Raw genomic sequence first — 12,315 nt, 5'->3', positions numbered from 1 at the left:
GGGGCAATACCTGATGGATTTCGGATGCCCAAGGGAGTTCGAATACCATTCATGGGAGTGTTTTATCATAACGATGTCCGATGGAGTTTGGATGCCATGCTCGATGGGGCAGGATGATGCCTTGGATAATTTCGGAAGAGCCATAGGTTCTTTGGCTATGTATGTATAATAATTGGACCTAAGATAGCATAATATTATGGGGTATTATATGATTCTCAAGGCGCTAAATGTGGGCGGGGCATTTGAGTGTTATGTGAATACTTTGAAAGTTGTTATATGTCCTGTGCATATTTGATATGGCATTATTTGTTGTGTGTGAGACATGTGCAAAATTTAATTGTCATTTTTAGTGACTTGAAAGGTACGTGCATGTTATAATTGGCGTTAGTTGTGATGTGAGAACACGAGGATGTTTTGGAAGTCATTATTTGAGTCTCAAAAGGCCATGGTAATATTTTAGAAACTAACATTTGGCACGTGGGAATATTATTGGCAATTGATTGCATTATACCCAAGAAACACGTGTATGTTATTGAAGTTATCAATTGGCATATTTAGAATTTTTATGGGCATGAGATATCTTATAGATTCTTGATAGGACGAATGTTTAGGTAGAGGAAGAGTTTCCCTCATGCTTATAGTTAAGGCAAAGCAAAGGTTTTGTTATTAATTTGACATCTACAAGTGGGCATCAAGTTCGTAGATTTCCGAAATAAGGCATTTGTCTATACGAGGTTTAGGTGATTTACTTATTGAGTTCTTAAATTCATTTATTGTTGTTCCACCTTTTTCAGGCTAGTGAGTATGAGTCAGCTCCCGACTCGATTCAGTCTACTGGTACAAATGGAGGTGGTGATCCTCGATATCGAGGATGTGGAAGCCGACATCATGTATCAAAGGCAGACCATGACAGTCTGGCGACATCTGGGGGACACGGGGTGAGCGTGACATGGTCAATTGGTCGAAGGGCCCTTCGTGGCCACGTTCGGGGACTACAAGATCGACGCTTGTGTCTGGAAGGGCAATCCGAGGTTTTGCAGGGCGGAGAGCCCCACAAACTGGTGGAACAAGGAGGAGGTGGTTCAAATGGGTCGGGAGACATCACATGATATATGTCTATTGCCAGGACAATGCAAGGTTCCAAAACAACCTGCCCAAGGAGTGCTCTCTTCCCAAATACTAAACTAGCTGATCCATAACACATCATCTCCAATTCTTTTATCTCATTTTGTTCTTTCCATCCACATTTGATTCAATCGTGCTGCTGACATATTTATGAAATTGGTTTGCTAGAGTACATAGCGTGCTCGCATCCTAAGATTTTTAGCACATATGTAATCCTCTAAGTTTGATGTTATATTAATAAGCGATTTCTAGTGTATGATTGATTGATAATTCTTTCATTATATTTTTGACAGTGCAAATGTTTTCTCTTTTTAGATTGAATCAACTTCGGTTGGAATATGCTAATCTTAGTTAGGCTCAATAAGTTGGGTGAGCTATGCTTGAACTTGTCGATGACTCAATTATACTTGAAGAGACATGATGAGCGGGCAAGAGCTAGACTGGGCCTTCCAATTGGGCGAACATTATGGCCCACTCCAGCCCATCAAGAAAAAAAATTATAATAACTATGCACATTGGGCGGGCCTAGATCGGGCCTTAGAGCAAAAGCATGTTGCTCATGAGAGCAACTTAAACAGATTATTACAAGCAAACTAGCAATATTTTGCGACTGTTTGCAATGGCTTTGGCAGATTCAAAGTGTTCTTGATCACCAACTTATTACATATACCTTTGTAAGTGTTCTTTCGGCTTTTACACTTCATGATATAAGAGGAAGGGCTTTTTACATGTGGCGATTCATGGATGTGCCAATGGTTTGGAGTTAGATATCCCATATTAGATTACTTTCCTTTTTCAATTGAACAACATACAATTTAATATACTCTCACATTCTGACTCGATATCATCATTAGATTGTTCCTATTTTGATCTCAACCCATGTTGATATTGATCCTAATGCCAAACTTGAGCTTCTTGATGGCATTCTATTGCTAGTTGTTGTAATCTATTGACAGTTGATCAGCAATTTAGTATATATTTCATGGACATTTGCCCTAATAAAGCCTATGTTGTCCATATTGTTAGCTAGTTTTTGTTTGCTCCACGCTTTACTCACTATGCCGTCGTGTTACGTACTTTATGCCACATCTAAGGCATTGTATTTTATCGCCTTCACTGTCACTATTCATGTCTCTTGGATGTAGATCTATTGTAACATTGATTTACTTATCCACTATCTCCAACACTAGATCAAGACATGAGTCTCTTATTAATTTCACGCCTTACCCAATACTCCTCAAAATCCCAACAACACTCTCTCTTCTCCTCCCCATCTTTCTCCCCCCTTGTGGAGCCCCCACAACCGCGCGCGGCTTGTGTCATTGACATGCCTCTAGTGCCACCATCAATCTTGACCTTCCTCGCTCCACCATTTACTCCCCCCTTTGGAGCACCCACAAACCACAACCGGCTTGTGTCATTGACATGCCTTTGGTGCCACCATCAATCTTGACCATATTATGGAACACTTTAAGTGGTTGGAATTATGCCAACGCGAGGCTTAGAAAAAAGCATAAGTTGGCACCATTATCGAAGGGTACCGAGTACGCAATCATCAGTATAAATTAGGTCTTGATCGGCAAAACATAAAGGAGATTATTCCCAACCCAACCACGGAAATAGGTCACGTTATTTTTAAAGAAAATAGAACGTTGAAAAAGAACTTAAATTCGTGAATCACCGGGGTGAACATGATTGATTCTTCCAAAAGCGCACACATTGTGCATTATTCAACACACTCCGGGACGCTTGGGGCGCTTAGGAGGTTCCGAGCGAGTAGTAAGCTCCGGTCGGACCTTTGCCAACAAGGAAGAGTGGCTCCCTTCTCCACCACCTTCCCTTGTCTCAGCACGGCGATCACGTCACACCCTTTGTATGGTACTCAATCTGTGGGCCACCACCAACGTGGTTCGTCCAACCATTGCGCCCAGCGCGTTCTCACCACCTTCTCCGACTGGCTGTCAAGTGCACTAGTCGCCTCATCGAGCAACAACAACGCCGGGTTTCAGCAGTATGGCTCTCGCTATGGCTACTCTCTGCTTTGCCCGCCGGAGAGCTGGATTTCTGTCCCCGCACACGTGTCATATCCGTCCTTTCATATCCGATGATTTCGTTTCACCTATCTCAAAGCGATATTCCATAGACAATTGTGCCGGCGAGAGTCCTGACTAACCAATGCTATGTGCATCCGTAAGGCCCTGGGAGGTGGTATGACCTCAGATCTCGTCCATCGATTTTTATCGCCTCTGATTGGATCATAGAATCTTTCGATCAAGCCAATGAGGTTGATTTCCCGCTTCGATTTTGAATGAGAAGTCCTTTAAGATGATGACATCCAGTCTTTCCGGGTATGCAAAATCTACCCTGCAAAACTCTACGGCCCGTAATTTTTGGTCGGTAACCTTCCATGCCTTCGGGTTCTATTCTAGTCTGCCGGTCCAATATGGCAAACACGGACCCAACTGCGTCTGAGCCCTTGGCAATGTCTGTGGTCATGCTTCTGACGCCCAATCACTTTGCCTGTGGTGATCAAAATCATGAACGTCTCGAAGAGCGCATTTGATGTGATTTGCCCTTGAGATATCAACTTGCCTCCGTACCAGAAATCTAAAGCCCAAACGCACTTTGTAAAGAATTGCGAGGCGGCTAGTCCAATGCCAGCATACCACGACTGCCGGATGCTCTCTCGTTCCGGGGGCTTCCTGGGCTTTCTCAAGCATTTTGAGGATGCGCTCTTGGGAAGAGAACGAAGTGATGGTTCGGTGGTTGGAGACTGCATCTGCCGCGAGCTTGCTACTTTCCTCTTGAGCCTTGATGGCCTTCTGAGACATGGTCTTCAGTAGCACTCGTCTCATGTAGAAGAACTATAATAAGGGGTTGCGCAGCTATCACTACGAGGGCGAGTCTCAGGAGATGATCAGACCACGGTGAAACGCAATTATTATAGCGAGCATGTCTGCACGATAAGAGCCATTCGGTCACCTACCAAAGATCTCACCTGCACAGAAATGTCGAAGCAGCATTAGTCATCAACGAGGCCATTCCCCAGATGTAATTGGTGTCAACGCAGCGGAGTTGAAGATATAGAGGACTAGAATGAGCGAAGTGCGGCAAGGAACAGTACTTACCACATTGGCATCATTAGCGAGTCTAGAACAAACCCGAACCGCTGGAGTTTGATCTTGATCGACCATCCGACGAAAGTCAGGATTTTTAGAGAGCATCTTCTCTCGGACCCTCTTAGTCAAGTACTCCCCATGAAAGCGAAATTGTAGTGCTGGATCGCATTGACTGCGAGCGAGAACACAGCCAAACCCAGAAAGCAGGATGCATAAATCCTTATCTTGCTTTAATCTCCTCGTGGTCTTTCAAAAAATAAACTGAGATCATCAGCCCATGGCAAGAATACACCGGTTGAACTGCGCCGAACAACATGGCGCTGATGCACCCCAGGATGGCTTGTTCCCTCCGGCGAGTTCAAAGCTATCAATCTTCGTAAAGATGGGAATGGGGATCTTCTGATCATCCGGACCAACCGCCGCCATCGACTCCGCTGAGCTGGAGCGACTCACCTTAGATAGGCTATGGCGGCCACTGGTACTATATCCATGCATGCTTAATACGGAAGATGTGATTTGGTTCTCGGTTTCTCAACTTGGATCTGTCGGTTTCTGTTTCTCTGATTTCTGAAGATTGACCAAGAAAGAGGCCGTCTTCATTCTGGATGAGCTCTTCATGATTGCCAGTCTCTATCACTTGCCCATTCTGAATGACCGCGATATTATTGGCATGTCGTACAGTAGATAGCCGGTGAGCAATGATGATTGTTGTACGACCAATGGAAGCTCGATCGAGTGCGTCTTGACGATTTTCTCCGATTCAGAATCTAACGCGCTCGTCGCTTCATCTAGGAGGAGGATTCTGGGTGCTTTAATAATTACTCGCGCGATCGCTATTCTCTGCTTCTGCCCTCCTGACAGTTGGATGCCTCTTTCCCTACCTGCGGTGACAAATGTAAGCTCATGTACTTTCACGTGGTTTATGTAACACAATAATAGATAGATGCAAGATACTCCCTATCAAAAACCTTTGGTACGTCGCTGGTATGGAACTGGAGTGAGCAGGCACTTAATGCTGAGAATATATACAATTTGAGAAAAGAGAAGGATCGGACCTGCGTATCGTGCCCCTGAGGCAACTGACTGATGCAGTTATGAGCATTGGAAACCTTGGCAGCTTCGATCACCTCCTTCATCTCGGCATTCTCCTTTCCAAAGAGTATAATTTCTCCTTTATGCTAGTCGCAAAGAGTGTCGGCTCTTGGCTCACTAGTCCCATTTGCGATCTAAGCCATTTAATTTGCAGCTTATTAATGGCAAATCCCATCAAGGAGTATTTGTCCGCTAAGTGGGTCATAGAACTCTGCAGGAGCGATATCACTGTGGATTTTCCGGAGCCATCGCCACCAACCAAAGCTAGAGTCTTTCCTGATGGGATCGTGAGAGAGAAGTCTCCGAAGATGATGTTTCGGGTCTCGACGGATACGCAAAACTCGTGTGTCTAAATTCGATATTTCCTTCCAAATTCGGTATGGTCTCCCCCTCCATATTCTCTGGATCAATCAGGGGCACTCTCTTTATCACTTCCTCTATACGCTCGCCTGCTGAACACGCTTCTGAGAAGTACTTGAGGTTGGATAAAGCAGCACCCAATGCCCTAATATCAAATAAGATAATACCAAACAAGTAAGGTCAATTGCTTCTAGGACAAGGCGATTTCCTGAATCTTAAAGCAGCTTAGGCACAGGACTACTTTTCAGGTTTCTTGAATGTATTATCCCAGCAAAAGTGCAAGTTAAAATCAAAACTTTAAAAGAAAAAGCTGGACGCCACTTACACTCCGCCAAAAGTAATGGCCGCGCCAACAACATAAACCGTTCCACAGCATAGCCGCGGTACATCACCATCCTACTTCGTAATATGCCATGAAAGACCAAATGGCAAACACGATACTGTTGCTTCGATCGCCAAGCCTTTGGCCAAGCCCTGCCTCAGCCCCAACTTCACGGAGCCTTCAAAGAGCTTTAGAAAACTCGGAAAGTGTTTTGCTCTCACCGGCAAAGGCATATACTGTTCTGATGGAAGAAAGTGCCTGTTCTGCAACCATGCAACCTTATTGTACTCTCCCCTATCTTTCTCGCAATTACTATAAGAGTCCTCCCATATATCATGCCCGGAATGATGAAGCGCAGCAAAGGGGAAACCAACTATCGCCAGTCTCACAACATGATGAATGCCGCTAGGTAGCTCCCAACAAACAGCGATACGTTGACAAGAAAATTGGGAACCTATAGTTTCAATTTAGCAAGACTTAGCTAATATGCGGGAATCAGAAATCACAAATGAAACATAAAATAACCGAGAGATTAAGATTCTGGATTAAGGACCTTTCGCTAGGATGTCACGACCCGTACCCGGGCACATGCACATCCCTCAATGGTCGATTTTAAATTTTTCAACATCCAGTGAATTGTTGCATTCATTCATTTATTTTGCACATACGGAAACGTAAACAATCTCTCCATACAACAAAACAGTGGGATAGAAACGTAGGATATTATTTTTCAAAAACCACAACTACAACATTATCGTATCTATGTAAATAGACCAGTTTAACACCCCCAAGGTTTGATACAAAAGTGAAGCTATTCGATTAACCACCAACTAAGCTTCTATTTATAAAGGCGGGGTTTTACTATTACAATACCATACTTCTCAATATCTCGGGAGTGAGCTGTCACCCTACATCCAGTCTTGACGAAAAACCGTCATCACTTGGAAGGAGATAGAGAGAGTCCTATTCCTCCTTTACTGCGACCGACTGTACACGATCCGGCCTTCCTCCATTTAAGAACCTGAAAAATGTTAGCCCTCTAAGGGGTGAGATCACATCTCGATAGCAAATCTCTAATTCCAGATTAGGTGAAGGGTACATCCAGCATGCAATCTAATCACATTTCTTACCACTCTTTTAACACCAGCAAATTCCTGCATATTAGCATCAAATAAAAATATTCCTAATAGTGTCGTTCACATCACAGGAATACTTTAACATAAGCATATGCAAGGTGAATATCCATATAAGCATACATGCCATAGTCAATGTAATGATAACATTCTTCCGGCAAACGTGGCTGGGCATCTCATATGTCATAAATGATGTCAATGCTCATATAACAGTCTTCCCGGCATAACCGGGCATCGCCTCACACCGTTGAGCAGCAACGTCTACATCTAGACGGCATTCCAATTTGAGCATCGTCCCGGCCTCCCACTTCGACCCAGGCATCCGTTGACGGGGGCATTCCCGAAGGAGCACGCCCGCCCTCAAAGGCTCGTGGCGGAATCTCATGTTGTGAATGCATATGATTAATTTCACATTTCAATAATCAATTATATACAGCATCCACAGCATCAATTGAGCACTTTCATAGCAAGAATTCTTCAAAACAAGTATATATTCTTATTCATCCAAATTGACAGAGAACTGCCCAATAACGCTCTTCCAATTTCGAAGTCAGAAAGTCCCATTCATACGATCTCGAAAATTATCAAATTCGGATACGTGCTAGAAAACATATAAACAAACATTTTCATGAAGACACCGAGATCCAGATCCCTCTGGATTCGGCCCAGAAATTGTTTCTATCCAGCACAAAAATCGGGCCCAGTTCAGAGAGCCAAAACCTATCGAAATCAGTTCGTTTTTGGGTCGAAATCTGCTTCGTTTGACTTGAAATTTAAGTATGTTAAACTAAAAGTTATAACAAACAACTTTCGTGAAGGAACCAATTGGAAATTCGACTCTAAAGGTCATTAACAGCCCTCAGAATCATAATAGGTCACGGATTACAAACTGTCCGATTACTGTTCCGAGGATGACGTCATTAAAATCGTCATCTTTTAATTTCTAAAAATTAAGAGAAAATATATGTTATTATTTAAGATGTTCACAACGTTTCTTCAGAACAAAATCCTTTCAAAATCGCAACACAAAGTTGTCTACAAAATTAGCAAAACATACACGTTCTAGAAAACTGTTTCAGTAATCTACTGTTCTAGTCCGAATCTTCCACCACGACTTTTGTTTTGCTCTCTAAGCCTTATCTAGCTTTTCTATATCTATCATAACGTCCTAACCAACATCTATCCATATATAACACCATCTACATATTTTTAACTTGTACAAATTCCTAATAGAGGTACTCAACTCCCTAGTCCAGATTTAGAAGACAACTCACCTAAACACAGCTAACGGCGGCTCGTTGCAGGTTGAACAGCAACACAGAGACCAGCCTTGATCCTCTTGGTGATGGTGTTGGAGCCGAGACGCAGAAGATTGTGATGGGTATGATGGCAACAGCAACACACAAACTTATAAATTTTAGAGGAAACTAAGTATGGAGTTTGGCCGTTCAAGAGGGCAGAAATGAAAGTTTAACGTTGACAAAGAGAAAGCAGCGGTTGGCGTTGAAAAGACAAGGAAGAATAAACTAAGGAGGAAGAAAGGGAAAGATGGAAACTGCCGTGTAAATACAGCAGGCAGACTTGTAAACAGACTTCTATGCGTAAGAAAAAGGATGGGGAAGAGTGAAAATTGATGGGAAGTTTCATTGATTTCCTTCAGCCTTTTGCCTAATTTTCCATGGAAACTTTGGCCACCCATCACCCTCATAGGGCCCACCAAGCCCAACATTGTTTCTTCTAGAGGAGATAAAGAAAAGGTTGGAAATCTACGTAAACGGCTGAATCCGAATGAAGATTCTCATAGTTATCCCATGGAGAATGAGTTCCTTCCTTATCAAGTGACCCCTATTTTTCCAAGTCAATTCTGTCAAATGTTTTAAGAAATTGGTGAAGTTGTAGGAGAAAGTGCTGCAATTTCCTTTTTGGGAGACTTCTCTTCTTTATTTAATTACTGTCCCAACTTCTCAATTCAAGTCCTTTACTTAATTATAATACCTCTTAAACATTAGAAGTCTTAAAATCCTACCAAATAGTGGTCAAGTCTTCTAATTTGCTGATCTTGCATATTTACATGAACAATTCCCATCATGTAGAATTTTGAGAAGGCATATGATATCACTTAGGATGAATTGTGACACGTGACAATTCTTAATTTCTATGTCGACATCATTTCCTCGGTTAATTTCAGTCAAATGTGATTTTTAGCACAACTTAAACTATTGGTTAGTTTTTTGGGAACTTTTGGTGTGACCCGTGATCGATTATTCCCGAGCCACGATATATATTTTCGATAGTATCGGCAACTCTCGATTGTCGTGGAAAAATCTCGAAGTTTCAATTACGAGCACGGGGTACCAAAACAACAAGAAAATCGTTTAGTGTCGATCGACGAAATTTGTAATTAGTTGGAATCACCCAATCCTAATTTTATTTACTCTAGATCCACTCATTTTCGATTTCTCGATAGATTTTGCACTGTGCCGAACTAATCCTTGTAGACTAACACGGTCGGTGCAGTCGATCTCTGGCCGAATTTTCAAGTCTGTTGCATCAAAATTCTTTAATAACTTTCCCGATTAGTCAAGTTATCTCATGAGTGATCGCCGAGAGAATAGTGCTATATAGGCACGTCGCCCAGAAAAGCCCGAATTATTTAATTGAAAATGAAGCGAAAATCAGGTTGTCACATAGGAGCGTCTGAATCACGAGACTATCGCTGGATACACCGGTGATGATATCGTGGACGTGCTTGTCCATGGTATCAAAATAGGTCACGTCTGCCCGAGCACAGCGCTCAAGTATCTGGCTCTCATTTTTGCCGCTTGCCTCACCAGTCCTGGTCCAACAATACCCTTCTGAAATGATCATCATCACCGGCATGGTCAGAAAATATTAGGCGAGTCCCACAAGCTTTTCCACCTAAGAACAATCACACGAGTTTCTACATGTATGAAAGCCACCTCCTCCAACATGGTGGGTGCATAATAAATGCCTGAAAGGATGTACTAGTACTCAAAAATCTCAACTTCAATCCAATTTTCAACTCTTGCCAAGATAAACAAAAAGAACCCAAAAGGGAACAAGAGAAACGGCGTGACCCACCTAGAAACAAGCAACCACCAATCCACAGGCGATGTAGAAGAGATTCAGTGCATTCTGCGGAAACACTGCCCAGAGGAGGGGAAACAGATATTCACTATTGCCTAGTTATGAGCTCAGAGAGATGGTTGTGCGTACCTTGTTCATGCTGTGACGAAACGAAGCGGGATCCATAGAAGATGCAGAGGTCCGATGTCGTTCGCTGAGCTGACTACTGACAAAGAGCACGAGGAGTGGAGAAGCCATCGGCGATTGTTCCGAAGAAGCTGAGACCCATCAAGCACTTGTCCACTCCATCTGCGTGCATGAATATGGAGCCTATTGACGACCGACCCTTCTTCTTCTCCTTCTTCTCCTCTCCTCCAACCCATTACTCTGTCTCTCATTTCCCATTTCTGTTTCCCAAGTTCCCTTTCAGGAACAGCAACGTAAAGCTTCTCAACTCTTACATCCGTTGATCGAAATATTTGCTTTGCTTGTCACGTTTTAGAATGACAATGAAGGATGAGATCAGAACCGAAGCTAAAGGGGCTGGTGGTGTCTCCTGGGCCAGGAGCAACCATTATTTATATAGCCTACTCGTGGCGAGGGAAGATTGATTAAACTGTATCGATTGATATCCTGACAGCATCAAAAGTCAGCTGATCTTAAGATTCGGGACAAAAGACGCCAACAAATGTCATTTACGGCAGTAAGTAGTTTTAGGTACTTAAAAGTAGTAAAAGAAATTACTTAGAAAAATCAAAATGAGAAGTAAGCGTTGCAATAAAAAGCATAATTATCAAATGATCTATGCTCAATACGCGTCCAGTCCATACACAAAATGTATTTGGACCATCAAATAATACATGAATTACACTCGCAAAGGTTATCTATCATCTGATAGAATTGATCTTCAAAGCACGTTTTTTGAGGGAAATTGACGAGAGCCCTAAGGGCGATAGTGTAAGATTAGAAACGGATAAAAATGGCGTGATGCGCCGACATGGTATCACCGGTCAATTGTTACTTTTATCCAGATTGGGCAATAAAAATTTTTATGTACCCAGAATGTAAAAACCACAGGATTGACGTAGTTACAAGCATATCATGGTAGGAGAAGTTGCAAGGCATGCGGGACAACCGCAGGCAGGGATGCAGAGTTGACCGTCGGTGCTACTGCTTAGGCGTCACTAGTGACGCTTAATCGAGGCCCTCCTTTTTTATTTCCCCAGCGCATACGGCCTAATGTTTAATTCGCCGGGTGACGCATGGATCAGCACTCTAAATATTCTCTTTCTACCCAATTGCGGTAAGTTTTGAAAGTCTTAAAAGCTAGCGTTTGGTAACGATTTTGATTTTAAGGTATTCGATAAAATTATTTTTTATTTTATTTTGTTATCGGGAATAATTTCAAGTATTTTAAGCCGTTTGGTGCAAACCGTTCCATAATTTCTCTTTTGGAATAGAATTGTGTTTGATATTGTGCTCATTATTATGTTCCAAATCAATTTTTTAATTTTTAAATAATTTTTTTTTCCTTTCTTTTCGTGTTCTTCTTCTTGGTGGCCCTCGGCGAGGCCGGCCCTCATCAGCCTGAGCCACCCTGCGTAGAGCTAGGCGGGGGCTTGCCGGTGGCTAGGTCGGGCCTCGCCGGGGCCGGCGAGGCTACGCCAAGCCTCCGCCGAGCCTCGCCGGGGCTAGGCGGGCCGCTGGCCACCGGGTGAGGCTTGGCGAGCCCGGCAAGGCTCGACTGCGCTAGATGCGAGGCCAAGCTCGGTGGCCGAGGGCGGGCCTCGCCGGGGTTAGGCAGGACTTGCTTAGGCCTTGACGAGCTCGGCGGGTCGCCTGTGCAGGCCTTTGGCAAGCTCACTAGTGGCCGAGCTTGCCTTCGGCAAGCTCGCGAACCGCTGCGCGACCCTATGACAGCGGCATATGGTGGTGGGCAGCGGCGTATGGCGGTGACGGCAACACGGATAGTGGTCAATGAAGAAGAAGAAGAGAAAAATAGAAGAAAGAATAATTGGTTTTGATTCTTAGATTTGTTCTCAAAACAAGAATCAACTTTTTTTTTTATTCTTGATTT

General features: G+C 43.3%; 1 pseudogene; it reads right to left on the bottom strand.

The window, feature by feature from the left end:
- Positions 1 to 3,244: 3,244 nt before the first annotated feature.
- Positions 3,245 to 10,557, bottom strand: LOC120295978 (annotated as a pseudogene).
- Positions 10,558 to 12,315: the final 1,758 nt, after the last annotated feature.

The sequence above is a fragment of the Eucalyptus grandis genome, chromosome 7 (genome assembly GCF_016545825.1).
Source record: "Eucalyptus grandis isolate ANBG69807.140 chromosome 7, ASM1654582v1, whole genome shotgun sequence".
Taxonomy (NCBI): domain Eukaryota; kingdom Viridiplantae; phylum Streptophyta; class Magnoliopsida; order Myrtales; family Myrtaceae; genus Eucalyptus; species Eucalyptus grandis.
Note: the sequence above shows the minus strand (reverse complement) of the source record. Positions and strands in the feature narration are given on the sequence as shown.